Source organism: Corapipo altera, unplaced genomic scaffold, assembly GCF_003945725.1.
Source record: "Corapipo altera isolate COAL_440 unplaced genomic scaffold, ASM394572v1 44, whole genome shotgun sequence".
In the NCBI taxonomy this organism is placed as follows: Eukaryota; Metazoa; Chordata; class Aves; order Passeriformes; family Pipridae; genus Corapipo; species Corapipo altera.
The window spans coordinates 14,489,762-14,502,393 of NW_020884880.1; the positions used below are offsets into that span (position 1 = coordinate 14,489,762).

A 12,632-nucleotide genomic window follows, 5' to 3' on the forward strand; every position below is an offset into this window, starting at 1 on the left:
GTCTTACCACGTTATTTTACATGAAGGACAGCTGGGTCCAAGAATCCTTTGTTTATGAATACTAAAGTCGTAAAGCCCGTGCTAAATAGTGGAGATTTTGATCTCATTTAAATGAGAACCTTCCAGCATGGTACATAAGCCTAAGTATGGATTATGTAATAGATCCTGCTATTTAGGGCAGCTTTAGCCCTGCAGGGTCAAGGCATTTTTTAAGATGAATGAGCTGAACTAGATTACCTTTTAATATCAATGGTTTTTGAAGGGTGTCTTATGACTGATTGATCTCATGATTTCAGTAGATGCTGCTCTATTTAATTACAAATAAAAGATTATACATTTTCCTGTGTAGTTTCTTGATAAGGAAAAAGCAAAATCATGCCCTTGTTTGGGCTTTTTCGTTCTATGGCTCAAAGAGCCAAAAAGTTGCTAAAATAAGAAGAAATACAGAAGCTGCCAATAAGCAGTAAATTTTTGTTGTCATGGATAGGCTTATATGAGAGTTTGTTGAATAGGCAAAGTAGACTCACTCTATTAAACTGTTTTCTGACGTTAAGTTTAATAATAAGACTTTTGGCCTTATAAAATTCAGAACTAATTTTAAAATAAATGCACTATTATTTTTTAGTTAGGTTGATGGCCTGTTGAATGAGCAAAAATACAATTATTGAGATGGTTATTTTCAGAATTAATTCAGAATTAATGTTCTCTTAAGAGCATTAACTGTAAACATTTCTCCTTATTTTGATTCTTTAAACCATATAAAAAAATTACCTATTTTCTTCATATCAGCACATTAATTTCAACTCAGCACATTAAGTTCTTAATTAGTTATTGAAAGCATTTTAGATACATAAATAATGAAAAAATAAATAATAGCATAATAGTGGTTTGGTTCCCACTGTACTTTTCTTCTTCACAGAACTAAGAAAAAAATTCACATAACTTTAAGATGACTGCAGTGCCATTTATTTTGTTGCTATTAAACCAGTTAAAGATCCTGCAGGAAAATATAACCTAGGTGCTAAAGGGAGTTTGAAGATAATCCAGTTCATTCCCTTAATCTCTTAAAACCCAAAAATGCTCCTGTATCTTTGCTAGAGTAAAGAATTGGAATGTCTGGGTCACCTTACCCCCAGCCTCTTTTGTACCCAACTCACATCAATCTTCAACTCCTCTTTTGAATCTTCCATTGCAGTCTTTTACTTTATAATTCAAATACTGCCTGTGCTCATCACTGGTTAAAAGAGAACCACAGCTTAGGAATCAATTTTCATGTTTAGCAGTGGAAGCTCGAAAGGATATGTGATATTCCAAGTACTCATTAAATGATGGGAGGCAAATAATGAGCAAACACAGTTTGCTGGTGGCAATTATTGAATGTAATCAAATGTAGATATGACTGTGAAACAGTACAGGAAGATCTTTGAGCAACCTGGTCTATTGGAAGGTGTTCCTGCCCATGGCAGAGGGTTTGGATATGGATGATCCTTCCAACCCCAAGCCATTCTATGATTCTATAATCTTGTGGAATATAACATCAGTAAGGGTAAATTAATGAGTTAGGGGAAAAAGTTGCGTTGACAATACCTGCAGGGAATGGTCTCTGAGTTTTCTGTTTTAATTCAGAAAATGAAGTTATTGTATCCAGTTCTAGCAATGTCAATTTATGGCTAAAGTGATGCATAAATATGCATTTCAGCATATGTGGGCTGGTAATTCAGATTCATTAAAAACATACATATTTTTTTCCATGTGGTTTTAGAGGCATAACCATCCCTAGTCATCTGTGCTACCAGAACTCTTGTTCAGATTCTTATTTTCTGGGATCTTGGCTACAGTATCCTTTTTCGACATTTGACCATTACAGTTTTGCTTTATGCACGTCATTTTCCTGGCTGTTGTTTTGATAATGTCTGTCCCTAGATGAATTTTGATATTTTTTTCTCATTGTGCGTCAAGACTGAGCTGCTTTTGCTTCTCTCGTGTTTGCTCATTTGGTAGCAAGAGTTTCCACTGCCTGATAGATTGTCAGCCATCGTCATGCTTTCTATCATGTTGTCCCACGGGCTCACTGTAAACATCCACCAGGCTACTTCCTTTGAATTTGTTTTTAAAATTATCCCACAAATATAGCTAGATTGACACATGTCCTCCTACCACCTTAACCAAAATAGTTTTCATTGCTGCCGTGTACTCCCTACTCTTTCTTTATCCATCTGTTCCCTTTCTTCTTCGTACTTTGATTCTGAGTTATTGGAGCAGGGACTGTCTTATTTATCCCATCTGTACAGTGACTGACTTTAATGATGCAAGTAGTGAAAGACCTAAAATGAGTACATTTTCTAATATGTACTCAAAGCAGTCCTTCAGCAGTGTCAGAAACAGGATACAGTTTCAAGAAGGGAAATATTTAGCCATTCTGGATGCTGTTGAAGATAAACACAGTACACATTATTTGTTGGGAAAAGTTACATCTGGGCTGCATGCAGAAAAATATTAGCATGATGACCATACCAAAATACTGCAGATACTTCTGGTAGTTGAAAATTAAAGGAATAAAATCAATTTTATTCAAGTAACTGTAACTCTTTATTTCCCCACCATTACTGCTTAAGCTTTGCAGCAAAATGACACTTATGGAGCTCTTGAGCTGTTTCTTTTACTATTTGTTCCTGTTACTTGCTTTCTAAATTGGGTTTTGACTCAAGGTCCATCAAAACAAAGTATGTAAGAAAAAGTAAAAGTCTGTGTTATAACAGATTACGTAATCCCTCAAAAGAAATCGATATAATTAAATATTGAGGAGCACTTTTGACTGGGTATATAGACATGCAATTGAGTTTTTATTTAAACTGTGAAAGGCAATGACTAGGTTCCCAGTATTTCTGCAGTTATACCTAGCTCGAAAGAGAATTTGCAGTGTTTATGGTCTGAGTACTGTGGAGTTTACACAAATTCAGCAGAACTTGTTAATCCACGTCTTACCTCTCATCAGCAAGTCTTGGCTTTTGATTAGAAACCACTGCATTTAAACTATCATTTCATTAATAGGAAGTGAAGGAATGATGCTTTATCCGTTATCGTTGGACTTCATGACTGAGAATTTTTAATTTGTTTGACTGCATCAGTAGGATGTGCTGATCATCAAGTTACATCTTAGAATTGGATCCATTACTATATTTTTCATGAGGTTCACTGTCAAAAGTAAGACATCTACAATATTTACCACCATCACGTAAACTCCAACATCACCTGCTATAACTAAAACAGCACTTTGAGGCCTTTCTCAGCCAGCCTGCATGCTTCTGAAATACCTGCTCTTCCTCGTTTTCTCCATGTCTCCATTTTTTCTAAGCCAGTTATCAAGTTGTCTTAGCTCCTTTTTCCATATTTGTCATAACATCATTTTCAATGTTTATTAACACAATAGGCTTTCTGTGATAGCTAAGGAAATAAAGGGCATGTTCAAGGCAGTCCTTCATTTATATCTCTTAACTTTCTTTCTGTATTCAGTCATCATTTTTTTCTTTCCTTTTTACTCTGTCTGCTCCATTTTTTCTGTATTTTTTCTTTCTGTTTGTCTTTCCTCCTCAAACAACTCCACTAAGCCCCTTCAGGTACAGCTCCACAGCATAGATTATACTGAGATATATATACAGATATGCGCACACACACACACACACACACATATAATCTCTCTGGCTCTGTAATCCTCTGTTCCTCTCCTGTGCCTTGAATATACTTGAAGGCACATTCTGCTGGGTAGGGAGGGCATGAAGAATTGCACTTAGATCAACTTCGGTAGTGTTAGTGAATAGATGATCAGTCATTTTTCTTTATGCTCAGATCTTTTTCACTGTGGTTATTCACACCAGACATACACCATGTTTTTCTTGTATTGCTCCTCATACATAGCTCACTGTAATACCTTGGATGGTATTGTTGTTTTGGGGAACCTGATATATATTGCACATGGGTGGATGATTCCTAGGAGACATCTGCCATACTTCTTAATGATCTCACTCACTGCTACTAGGGCAAATAACTTACTAACACTTTTGCATTACTCTCTTGATTTTGCTCCTTCATATGTCTTTTTCTCCCCTACTGTTACTGTAATTCTAACCCAGGAAAAGATCAGATCATATTAAGGATGGCTATCTAGATTTGCACGTTCAACTTTCAGTAACTTCAGTGAGCAAAAATTATTGGAAATTGTGGTTATGTACTCAAAATCAGATTAACGTTGTAGGAGGCTAAAGTAGAATTCTTGATTTTAAATAGCCATTCCCAGTACAGAAATATTTACAAAATTGATCTGTTATATTAGCTTATATTTTTTAGCAATTGCCTTGTACCTGCAAAAATGATTAAGGAGACAAGATTAATTTTATCTCTTAAGATGTAAAGAGGTATACTACAGTGCACAAATACAGCACGCATTTTATGTACCAAGATCTGCTCAAAATCTACATGGTTATCCTAACTACTATCTAATCCAAAATGAGAGGAAAGTATGAGGAGCCCATTTACTCCCCCATGGGTCTTCTGTATCAATATCTGAGAACAAACTAGTACAACAGCTGCTGAGACCAACCAACAGTTCCAACCTATCCATAGATGGGAATTATGAAAAAGCAGAAGTAGTAAAGTGTTACAATCAACATGGTTGAAAGACAAATTTCGTAACAGCTGAAGGGCTGAAAAGTAGCCGGGTTTTCAGATAGACATTCCTCCTCTTTATATTTTAAGCAATAACAACAAATACCAAGTTAAATACAGGTTGGGGAAATGGCTCTGGGTTTAAATTAATTGTGTTAATCAGGCAACTTGAAAGAAAAGGGTGCCAAATTTCTCAGGTGCGGAAGGTACTAGTAAAGAAAGAAGTTAGATTCCTGTGGAAATGAAAGAGATTCATTACTATTGTCAGTGAAACAACATGGACTCAGCCAGATCTGAACACTGGAGAAATTATAATGTGCCATAAATCAATGTCTTGATTAAGTCTGCTTTCTAACATGAAATAAAATCAGAAACGTTTCCATAAAATTTCACTGGTCTCTCTTGAGGATCAAGGCTGATAAATAAAAGATGGAAACAGCAGTCTGTAGGAAAAAATCCTCTCCCTTGTACCTCTGTGTTTATACCCGTTATTGACAGTCTTAGTTCATTCTAATAAATGTGATGGCTTAACTTCACCCACATTTAGAAATACAATCTGCCTTCACAGAAAAATGTCCTTGTGGAATAAAATTTTCTGTACATTGGGGGTGGAATACTGTGTGTCAGTTTTCCAGAACAGCTGTTTTAATATGTGAAGATCTGGTTTTCTGTGTTGCTGTTTTGGAAGTACAGAATGTTAGTGTGGGGTTTATGTGTTTTGTCAGTTGATGCTATTTTTGTTTACTTTGTTTTTGAGAGGGTTAATATTATATAGGATTGTCTTGAAAGTGTTCGAGGAAGTGGAGCTGGTTACTTAACTCTTGGAAGTAACAAAGTTGTAATTAAATAAAGACCAGATATTACAGGTGTCCTCTTTTTATCTTCATACCAGAATAAATAAACTTGGTGCTACAACTACTTTGAATCTCTTCTGACAGTGGTTCATAAAGAAGTTGGTGAACATCTTATGTCCTAAGTGGTTCTCCAACATTAAAGAAAGTGTCTTATATTGAAAACTGAATTATTGTGATTGAATGTGACTGGATGAGTCTGGCTTGAAAGACTAAATACTAATTTTGTCCTTGCAGAGAGGATGGTGTTCAGCAGGCTGTGATGCCATTGTCAATTGGGATGTTGGGATAAGAAGTTTATCTCAAATATACAATTTGTCTTTGCCCCTTATAAAGAATAACAGGGTATCAGGCACCAAAACATTTTTTAACCACCTAAGTAGGGGCAGTACATAGATGTCTGTGTCTGGGGAACATTTCCACTTACTACAAAGATAGTGCACATTGCCTAAGAAGTTGAAATAATTAAAAAATACCAAACAACTAATTAAGTTAATATATTCTTTTGTCAAGTATTAATCTAAATATGTTGAATGCAAATAGTTCATACCTTGACCTTCTTGAAGCTGAAGAACAACACACTTAAAATCCACAAAGAAATTACAGTTCTCCAGTTATGACATAAAATATTTTGAGGGACTTCGGTGGAAAGTAGGTGCTTGGAAGTATTTAAAGATCTAATCCTTGTTACTGTTAAGATTCAGTTTTTGCAGTTAGTAGTGATTCTTAGATAATACAGAGGTACTCTAAACATTAATTTATTAAGATTCATGCTAATTCTTTGTGGGAGAATTTCTAAGTATACTGAGCTTGGTTGCTTCTCTAACATGATTTATTTGATTTTTTGGTCATGTGATCTAGTAGCCAGACTTCTTTCCCAATCACTTTTTCTGATAAACTTTGTTGTAAAAGGAAGTTGTTTATGAGGCTGAAATACCTGAGTGTTTAAGGAATATAAGCTGAACCAAAAATATTAGAAAAATATATTTAAAAATTAAGCCTTAGCTTTCAAGGATGGGACCAAGAGTAGCAGTTGTCTAAACAAATTACATATTTATATATGTTTAAGTACTTCACATATAAATATTAATATTTATATGTGGAAAATAATACAGCTTAAATTCTTTTCTAGAATTTTCTTGTCCTATATTACCATTTAACTTACACAGTGTAGAAAAAAATATTTTAATGTGTGAAGCACTTGGATGTTTTTTCTTGTAAAGAACAATCTGTGTATGCACATTATTCACAGAATCTTTATAAGTATTTGAGGTGAGTCTACATAGTAATTGACCTGCAAGATGGGGTAACCTGATCAAGAGCTGTATGGTATTTTCCTTTCATTTAAAAATATTTAATATTTATTTAATTTTTATTACTTTTCAAAAGAGTAATAAATAAGTATTTAATTTGCTTTTAAATTAAGGTGCTCTACCAAGAGTGAAATAAAATATATTTGTCTTGACCGCAGTTAAGTGCTTCATACTTGGAGTATTACCAGTGTGTATCTCATATAGATAGTCAAATTTTGTTTGCTACTCATTTCATATTAGGCCTACTCAGTAAATACATTTGTTGCCAAAGTTTTACTGTGGTGCTATTTCATTGATAAAGTTCTTTATTAAGAGAAAAATCCTATACCAGGAGGAGCCCACCTGCTGTGTAGTCATGTCTCAGCTAGGTTGTAAATCATGCTCTTGGCAAGAAAGCTTTCATCAAAGAAAATAAATGAGCATGTCAAGTAGAGATTTGGCTTTAAAAATATGGTCTAGCAAGTGTTGTGCTGGCTGTTTTGCTAAGAAAAATTAGTTTTCCTTGAAAAACTACTATCTCGATTCTCAGTTAAAGAAAAGGCGTGAATTTTTTTCTTATAAACTGAGATTGTATGCCAGGGTTTTGTGAGAGTAACTCTTGCAAAAGCAAACAAATCTCAGAGTTCCAACAGCCTGAACTCCTACAGTACACACGTGCACTCCAGTTTTCCATATTTCAGTTTCTTTTCACATCTTGATTTTAATAAACGTGTAATTATCATCAGAGTGTTCCAACAAAGATTGTATAGCAAAAAGGCAAAAACATAAATACATACAACTCAGTGCCTTAAGGCCACTTTCCTTTTTAATATATCTTTCTTAATTACTTTAAAAATACCAGAATCACTTATGTTGCTGTATATGTCACATTTTAATCAATATCTTAAGTGTAGGACTTCGGAGCTATAGTGAAATCCCAGTAATGGGAGGAATTGCTAACCAGCTTTCAACAGATGTCATTTCTAGTTAGTAATTAAGGATAGTGAATTTCCTATGAAGTAATTTCATTTTAAGGAAGTCAAAAAGCTGGTTTTTTTCAAGCTAAATACAGTTGAAGATGAGTAACTTTTAGTAGTATCTGCAATGTTGGTTTTGAGATACATCACGAAGTAATACTTTTTTTTATGAAGATACAGTATTGGCACTACAACAATAGGCAGGGCAGCAACAGAAATGCATCTTCTTTATTCCAGCATTTCAAGCATTGGCAAAACAATAACACACATATTATAGGCTTATATGCATGCTGTAAATTATGAAAGATTTTGTTATCTGCTGAACATATTTGTGACAAATAAGATATTAAGAATCCAGGACATTAAACAAAGCTGAAGTTATAATCTGGAAGTTATTTTGACAAGTGATTGCTCAGAATTGCTGTCAGCCTGTCAAGACTATGGTATTGGCTTGTATGTTTTATTTAGGAAATAAATTTTTGTTATTAAAGTATGTCATAGCAATAAGACACCTTACTTTCTGTACTGTCATGTAGTCCTTGTTTAGTTTATAGACATAAATGTTCTATCAGAATATTTTAAGCATAAATTAATGCAGGTTTGAGAATCTGCCATGTAATACTATTTAAAGATGTCGTCATGCAGCTGTCTGAGGATATGCAGGACTGGAAAGTCCTGAAGTCTGCTTCCCAGTACAGTTTTTGGAAATTGATCATGTCAAGGTGTATCTTAAAATGAATATGAGTTTTTGATTTGAGTAATTTTCTCCTTTGCTAGGCTGCTTACAGAACCACATCTATAATGGTTATAAATTATACATATATTCCAATTTTCCTGAGGGGCATTCATCCTAATATTTTCCTTTAGCTGAAACAATCCTTTCATGTCCAAGGTCTTACCTGACTGATGTGTATTTAGAGAGCTATTGCTCCTCTTCTGGTTTTCTTTTTGCTAGACTAGCCAAGCAAATTTCTATTAGTCTCCTCACGTGATATAGGGTTGCTATGCATTGAATAGCTTTATGGTACTTTTCTTTTCCTCATGCTGTTTGAAGTTATTGAAAATGGGAGAAAAGAATAGTTCGTAAAATTTCAGAAGAGCATCTTGAATGGTAAGGTATTCCCGGGGGGATGAAGAAGTGTTAAACCCATCTAATGCATTCCAGAATTGGGGGAGAGGGAGAAGCTGAGACAGTCATGAAATTCAGACTAACCAGTATTCACTGGGAATCAGAAAGAGATTCAGCACTAAAGGGGAAAATAATATTTGGAAATACTGGAGGATTGCTTATGAGTATGCTTTATAAGTGTACTGCAAGGGAGAAAGATAGCTGTGAAATATCTGGTTACAGTTAGGAAAATTTGTTGGCAATATTTTTTTCAGTTCAAAACCCTACTGTTGAATCATGCTGTTGCTGTTTTGTTGCCTATATTACAGTGTATTTACATGACTTAATAGTCGGGGCGAATGTGTCACTGAAGAGCTGGTCTTTTTAATGTGGAAGACTTGAATCAGTCTTTATTTTGCAAATTGTGTGGCTTCCATTCTACCTTCCCTTTACTTATGGTGGAGTAGCAGTGACCAGACTTCTGAATGCAGCTTATGCCAACTTAGTGCCTCCAACTCGGAAGGCAATCAAATGATGATGTTTGAAACCTCATCACACTGTCACAAGCAGTAGAGTTACCACAGTCAAACCAATTCAAGAAGGCTCACTTCAAGTCCAGAAAAGGTGCTGGAATAAATTCTCTTGGAAACCATTTCCTAACACATGCAGAACAGGAAGATGGTTGGGAAGAGTCAGCATGGATTTACAAAGGGCAAATGAGACCTAACCAGCTTGACAACATTCTATAATGATGTGACTGGCTTGGTGGAAAAGGGAAGAGCAGTGGATGATTTTTATTTTGACTTCACTGAAGCTTTCAACACTGTCTCTTGTAAAATTCTCTTGGACAGACTATATGTAGAGGCTAAAAACTAGCTGGGCAGCCAGGCTCAAAGCATGGTGATCAGGAGCACGAAGTCCATCTGAAGGGCAGTAACTAGTCATTTATTACCTGGATGATGGGGTCAAATGCATCCTCAGCAAGGTGACAGAAGATACCAAAGTCTGTGGAGGGTCGATACAACAGCTGGTTGTGCTGCTGCTCTGAGGGACTTTGCTTATGTGAGTAATAGGAACCCCATAAAAAGGATTCAGTAAAGAGAAGTGCCAAGTACTGCACCTGGAGAGGAATGACCCTGTGCATGCACCAGTACAAGCTGGAGGCTGGCTGGAATGTAGCTTCGGAGAAGAGGATCTGGGTGCTCTGATGGATAAGAAGTCAAATATACCTAAGGAAGTGCATGACCAGAAGACTGAAGAAGGTGATCCTTCCCCTCTAGTCGGGCCTGGTGAGGTTACATCTGCAGTGCTGCATACAGATCTGCACTTCCCTGTACATGAGAGACACAGACAGAATTGAGAGTCCAGCAAGGGCCACAAAGATGGTTCCTGTGAGAAGAGGCTGAGAGGGTTGGAACTATTCACCCTGGAGCAGAAAAGGCTCGGTGAGGGCCTGATGTGGTCAAACTCTGGAAGAGGTCACACAGAGAAGTTGTGGAGTCTCCATCCTTGATGATATTCAACAGCCAACTCAACACAGTCCTGGGCAACCTGTTCTGTGTGGTCCTGCTTTTGATCAGGGGTGTTGGACTAAACAATGTCCAGAGGTGCTTTCCTACCTCAGTGATTCTTTGTAAATAAGGATTTTAGTAAAGTTGACTGATCAAAAGAGCTGTTTAGAATTGAGCTTTCTGGCTCAAGATAACAATCAGTAATAACTTCATTATAGATAAATATGTTTGTGCAATGGGCAAAAATTAAAACACAGGAAATACCATCTAAACACCCATAATCTTCGTGATCACTTAGAAAGTTGTGAATGATATCCTTCTTAACATCTGCCACTTTAAATGAAAAACATGAGTAATTTGTGCTTTTTGATTAAGCAGATGGTATGTACAGAAATGTATTGGGTGATACATCAGGTTAGTAGTATGCCTGTTATCGTTCAAGAGCTCTCAGGCAGTTTGAAATTACTAATGGACTAAAAATTCTAGAAGTAATGAGGGCTAGTGATTTGTTTACTATGTCTTAATGAGAGTAAGACCTGAATTTTTACTTGAAAAGAGACAGAAAATTCTGTGTACTTATGAAAAAGAGTCATTTAGTTTTCAGTTTTCTTTGCCAGCATATCTTAAAGGCATGTTTACATGAGTTTATATGGACATGTAGTTTATTTTATTAATTTAGCTGTAAATGATAAGGTCTTTCCTTTTTTTTTCTGTTTTCTGTTATCTTCTAGAAAGCAGCTTAATTTTGGAACTTAATGCTTGTGTTTTTACTTTGCCATAGTTATTGCTTGAGATAATTCCAAGGCAAAATGTGAGAAAACCAAGCAGGAACAAGTAAGGGAAATACCAAAACAGACATAGTCAACAATTAAATGCTGTGCTGCTTTCATACTCTAAAATTTAGTTGTCCATATATTGTGTAGCAAATATAATTAATTCCTTCCAACAGATGGAAGAACTGAGACATAATTAATTTCAGTTTATCAGGCAAGAGCTAATAATAAAAATGGAAATAAAATTCAAATCTACTTGTCCCTGCTTGTATGTTTGGGCTTAGAGTAGGACAGGTTTAGCGTAGCATGATGATGAGGAATTGGCCAGTCTGTAAGAGATGTTGAGGATAGGGAGGTGATTAGTGCTATTTAAGCAGGAGACACCTGTTTGCTGAGGGTTTACATGTGTGTGCCCTGATAGGATGATCTGACTTTGTTTCGTTTTCTGAAGAAGTGTGATGAGATGTTCCTGCTAACTGCCAAGTATACTTAGCTGGAGTGGAATGGCTTTGGCAGAACAGAAATGTATCATAGCATGAGTGTAAAGAAGGGAGAGCATCACCACAGAAGGTATTTGTTGAACAAAAGGAGCTCTTCTGGCTGACAGAATATGTGGTCACTTTGTGTCCATGTCCATGATACCAGGGATTTCATATACATTAAAATAATATGAGATCTACAAAGCACCAATTTCACATTGATCATGAGACCCCTCAGCATTATTCTTAATATCTCTCTGAGTGGCTTTAGGTCAAGGTTGTTATTGATCACTAGTGTCCATTGACTTAAAAAGCAAAAATTATAAAGGTGGAAATGAGGTACAGAAGTCCAGACGTTTACCAGTTTGTCTTAGAATTCATGGTACAAATCAGACGATTTGTATTGTCATGATGGCTCTAGAAAGGTAGTGTTGTAAATACGGATCTGAATGTAATCTTTCCATGGTCATATTGGGAGGGTTTTTTTTATTGTTGATGTGAAAAGGAAATGGATACTTGGAAACAGTGATGGATTAATGAACTTTAGAAATGTTTAGAATGTTTAGAAATCTGTTTTGGGGAAATATAATAGGAACATTATTTGAGACTTTAAAGGCAGAGTCAGAGCTATAGAGAAGTGACTGAAATAAAAATGATACAGTAGTTTAATTTGGGGAAAATATTTGCCATTTATTTTCCTTGTAGCAAAAGTCAAAATAGTAAGAAAACATAAAAAGAACAATCTTACCTTTCAGATGAATCTATGCATATTTTTTAAATGTGTGTGTATATATATATATATGTGAGAGTAAGGTAAGGGAATGTACAATGAAAACATTCAATCATATCTCTTAATGAAATATGAGTGTGGGTTAGAGAGATTATAAAGAAGAGGTAATTCTAATGTCCATAAATCTCAGTCTTCTCATGGATTGAAGCACATTTTGAAGCACATGCACTCACTGGGCAAGTAGATCTC

At 35.6% G+C, this 12,632-nt stretch overlaps 1 protein-coding gene across 4 annotated transcripts in view; it reads left to right on the forward strand.

Moving 5' to 3' along the window:
• Window positions 1-12,632, forward strand: part of PLCL2 (phospholipase C like 2) — a 99,745-nt gene that overhangs the window by 75,944 nt on the left and 11,169 nt on the right. The gene's annotated exons all lie outside the window — the stretch shown is intronic.